This window comes from Capsicum annuum, unplaced genomic scaffold (genome assembly GCF_002878395.1).
Source record: "Capsicum annuum cultivar UCD-10X-F1 unplaced genomic scaffold, UCD10Xv1.1 ctg33153, whole genome shotgun sequence".
In the NCBI taxonomy this organism is placed as follows: domain Eukaryota; kingdom Viridiplantae; phylum Streptophyta; class Magnoliopsida; order Solanales; family Solanaceae; genus Capsicum; species Capsicum annuum.
Window position 1 is genome coordinate 266 of NW_025839914.1, and position 5,271 is coordinate 5,536.

Genomic DNA, 5,271 nt, shown 5'->3' on the forward strand with positions numbered 1-5,271 from the left:
TGGTAATTAGATTAATTATAGTTGAAATTAGGAGCGAATATAAATGTCAAAAAATCAAACTGGAGTGAATTAGGAGTGAACATGTGAAGATACAAGTCATAGATGACAAGGCCCAACATATTGAAAGTTGAAGTCTACTTGATATTGTATTGGACTTACATCCGGTCCACTTTCATTAATGTTTAACTTAATATATACATATATAAGAACAAATATTTTTGTAAGATTGATTGAACATTTCAGATTCGAGAAGCATTGATTCATCTTATTTCTTTCTCTCTTTCTCTCTCTAACTCTTCTATACATTCTAGGGTTTTACTTCATCAACATTTTTATGGATGCTTGTTAATGCAACCTTAACATGCTTTTCATGAGCTTTCTTCCAATCCTATCCTCGTCAAAGATCTCAGTATTTTGCAATTTCATGGATTTTCGATTTGACGGTTCACAAATAGATTCGATGGAGAATATTTGATGATTTCACATTTTTTGGTACTCCTTTTGGTTGTATCATTGTTACTGGAGTCCATTTCCATGGAGTTCTAGTTGTTCAACAAGGCCCTTACTTCTTCAGGTTGTTGAAGAAGATTGGTATTGTATTTCATTTCTTTTATCCTTGTATTTCGTTTCTTTCAGCCTTGTTGTTCTCTATATTCCAGCGTTTAACTACTTATTGATTTGTGATTCATCATGGTGTATTGATATGGCTTCCGTATTGGGTACTTTTAGTAGTACAACCTCTCACTCTGAGGGTTTTGCTTTTTTTACCATCGACTTTAGTCATCCTTTCTATATTCACCCGAATTCGAGTAGCCAACTTGTAGTTGTTCCTTTTAGTGGTAATGGTATTGTTACTTTGAGGAGTAGTATGTTGACCTCCTTATCAGCTAAGAACAAACTAGGTCTAATTGATGGTAGAATTTTTAGATCTACTCCTGACTCTCCTTATGTAATACCCTCTAAACTGTCAAAAGATAGGCCATTAAGTTAGCCTTCTAATGCCATAAGTTTCGCCTTTATCTTATGCCATGGCAAAAAGTTGTGGAATTTTTCTAGAGGTCTGTGGAACTGCAGTGACAACGACTCTGGTAACGAGTTGTTATTAGACGTAACGAGTCGTTGCCACTCCAGTTAACAAACTTTAGCCCAGGAGTGACGACTAGATCCTATGACTCATTATCAGTGATGCCGAGTCGTTAGGTAGTCTTGTCACCTTAGCAGAAAAGAACCTAGGAATTTAGTCTCAAACCACGACTACTCCTCACTTCTCAGACCACGCCTCGTGACCAGAAGGTATGAGTCATTGGGTGAGCCGTGACGAATAGGAACGGAAGTTCCTGTACGTTTTTAAAAGGGGATTTTTCATAATTTCCATCCCCTTTTAATCCATACCCACGTCGTTTAAGCTTCCAAAACATCAGTTATTAAGGGGAAATATTACCCTAATCTCTCATAACTTCGAAAATCATTCAACATATAGCAAAAGAAGTGATTCCTTTCTCTCTAAAGCCAACTAGGGTTATTCAAGCAAGTTCAAGTTTTCAGGAGATTTCTTTAAGGGTTTGCTTTCAGGTATGTGGGATTTCATCAGTGGGTCCCTTCCACCCACTGAGTCCCAAGAACTCCCTAAATTTACAAGTATAATTCTTTTATTAGGTTTCAGGTCAAATATGAATTTCTTAACTTTCCGCAATTCATGTGTATGATCATGAGTATGTGTTTTCCACGAGAATAGGGATCTCTCAGGTACGAGAACATATTTTTTCCCATTATATCAACTTGTTGAAGTTGTTGGATTTAAATTGAGAAATCATCTTATCATGTCTAGTAAAGGCTATCATGTTCAGTTGCATTAGTCAGAGCTGGTGGATTATGAACCCCCGATGCCTAAGATATTAAACACGCATTGGTTTATGTATTTATGATTTTCTTCATATTATACATGTATTATATATTCAGAATACCATGATTGATCATATTAGTTATCGTATTATATCCCAGTATATAATTCAGTGTCACTTCAGTTGGGAGTAACTCTTAGCACCGAGTAAACGCAGGGATGAAGGCTCACCCGCCAGTTGAGGATTGAGACCTTTAATAGAAGTCCCTAAGTTCTAGAACTACGTTATGAGGAGTCACCCGTCAATAGAAGACCTACACCCTAGTACTTCAGGACATCAGTTTAGTAGATCCACACCAGCCAATGTTGGTACCTTTGGCAAGGTACCGATACTCTTTCAAATGGGGTTACATATTAGACCCCGATTAGCTCAGATTGGGGCAGTGTCGGTTAAATGTTAGCTCCCACGGTCCTTAGTTCAGTATTCAGATTATGTTCAGATCAGGTTTGTATGACCAAGTATTTAGTATTCAATCATTCAGATATTCAGATACACAACATATATTTATACTTGGTCTTGCATTTGATTTTCATGTTCATGTATTCATGCTCAGAATATATGTATATCAGCTCCTTTTAATCTCGGATACTCAGTACATTCAAAGTACTTATCGCATACTTCTTTTTGCTATATTGTCTCATAATATAGGTTTGGAAGCTCAATATCCGGATCGCTCTTAGCGCATTTACACGCCACTCAGTTACTGCTTTGGTGAGTCCTCATCAGTCGAGAACTAGTTATCCTATCAACTATTCATTTTAGTAGTTTTCACTTTATCTTATTTCAGTTAGTCAGAATTAGTTGGGGACCTGTCCCAACAACTCATCATGTTTAGAGGCTTTTAGACAGTCAGACAATCAGATGTGTTTCAGTTTGATGTATTTTTTTCAGATATCATTAGTATTGCTTTGATTATTAGATGTTTCAGTATGACTTCCGCTCAGTATTTTGTTACTTTCCTTCAATGTTCTTAGCTTATGCCAGATCATGATTTAGCTTGGGGTAACTTGTGACTCTAAGCACCATGTTATGATTAGCGGGTAGTCTCGAACAGTGACACCTCATTTCCCTTACTGAAAAGGATGTAATGATATGGTTAAGGCATGGATCACCAATTCTGTATCTAGGGAAATAGATGGTAGTGTAATTTGTCTTTCTGAATCTAGGAAAATAGCTGGTAGTATAATTTGTCTTAAGACTGCTAAGGAAGTATGGGAAGACATTAATTAATGTTTTGGTAGCTCAAATGGGTCTAAGTATATTCAATTCCAGAGTGAAATTTCCTCCCTCTCCCAAGGGTCATCTGACATTAGCTACCTATTTTACTAAGCTCAGAAATCTATGGGATAAGTTAAACAATGCATATGTTGGTCTTAATTGTACTTGTGGGGTTTTAGCTAAATTCATGAAAGACCAACATGTACAATTGTTTTAACACTACAACATTTTAGTTTTTTGGCCACACTAAATTTGGACCCCCGCTTGTAAAGTGTGGTCTATACCATTTAAGATCACGCTTTTAAAGCGTAGCCTATGTATTTAGCTTCTGGCCATATTAATTTTGACAACTGTCACACCCCTTTTTCATCGAAGGGTTCGAGGTCGAAGGGTTTTTTCAATTAAAGTGACGGTTTGGAATAAGGATTAATTTATTTACAGAGTCGCCACTTGAAATTGAGTTATGGTGTTCCAAGTAACCTTTTGAATCCCTAGTCAAAAGGAAATGACTCTTTTTATTGGCCTGCGAAAACAGAAGATCGGGTAAGGAATTCTATTGACCGAGGGGAAGGTGTGAGGCACCCCTCGAGTCCCGTGGTTCAAGCATGGTCGCTTTATTGACTTATACTTGACTTAAACTATTTTGAATAAATTATATTTGAGCCTTGGTTCAGTCATTTTTAATACTAAAACTTGTCTATTATCTTATATTAAATAAATTGTGTGAAAATTAGATTTTAAAAAATATTTATCAAAGTGCATTTATTGCATCCTTGAATTTTTAAATGTCTCAGAAAGATGCGTACGCCACATTCTTACTGAGACAAATATTTTAACTTGCCTAAAAAATTTACCTAACGTTAAAGGTATTAATTTGTCTTTTATAAACTCAAAATAATTTTATTTATTCAAAACAGTATTTATTCTAAATAATAAATAAAAACAATATTAAGATAAAGCAATTAATTAATTTAATAAATAGTTTTCAAATTTTGTTAAATAAAATAATAAAATAAATAAAATAAACAAATCTATCCACATTATACTGAATTTAATATCACCTCATAAGTTTTAATCTTTTTAAATTTATTCTAACCCAAATTATATTTTTATGAGACAAATTAGACACAAAAATTCCAGTAATTTAATTTGGACACAAATTAACTTAGAAAACTAACATTGATACATAAATTTAAGTCGAATACAATTGTTTAAAATAATTGAAATTTAAACTAATGTCATATTTAATTGCGAGTTGATAGTGCAGGGATTAAGATAATTTTTAATAAAAGCAAAAGTCACATTCCCTAAAGCTATTTACAATAAATATTTTAATAGCAAATTGTAGTAAATCACGCAAAATTAATATTATTAAGGTCGTCAAAAGAAAAGTTAGGATTAAAATATTTATTTTATTATTTGACTAAAGTTAAATAGATATTATCTTTTATATATATATATATATATATATATATATAAATTTCTTCAATATTTTTTTTTTTTGAGAACTATAGGAACGAATGTCGACGCCCTATTTCGAATTGGTCGAAACAGCACACGACGTATGGTGGTATGTCGTGACTCTTGGGATTAAAAAAATTATTTTTTAGAGTCGTCACCTAACTTTTTAGGAAAATTAGGAAAAAACCATTTTTACTGTAAAACTCTGTTTTAGTCTATCGAAACGTTTTAGAGATTCCGAGTAAGAGTTTTGGTTACCCGAGGGGAAGGTGTTTGGCACCCCTCAGGGCCTATCCGAAGATAGTCCCTACGCTTAGTTTAGGAAAATATTGGGAGAACATTATTTTGTCATTTGCTTAAAATGGTGATAAGAAAACTTTGTTATTATTTATTATTCAAAAAAATAATAATTTAAAGTATATCAAACATGACGCTACCACGTACAAAGAAAGTAATGCAATTACCACAAGATATACATGCATTTTAAGTATGAAGAGGATGGTAATATAATTTTTTATATATTATAAAATTTAAAATCTTGTAATTCTATAGGAGAAATTGGAGAGATATGTAGATTTAAGTAGTTAACTATAATTGTTTATGGAGTAAATAAAGTATCTTATAGCATGAGAGTTTATTTGTGGAACGTACTTAAGAGTGTGAAGAATGAATGTTGGATTATGGATGTGTG

At 33.4% G+C, this 5,271-nt stretch overlaps 1 long non-coding RNA gene across 1 annotated transcript; it reads left to right on the forward strand.

Moving 5' to 3' along the window:
* Window positions 1-222: 222 nt before the first annotated feature.
* Window positions 223-2,831, forward strand: LOC124891271. Its single transcript, XR_007049607.1, has 2 exons — window positions 223-591; window positions 2,550-2,831. It is a non-coding gene; the product is annotated as an uncharacterized LOC124891271 (long non-coding RNA).
* The last annotated feature ends 2,440 nt before the right edge of the window (window positions 2,832-5,271 follow it).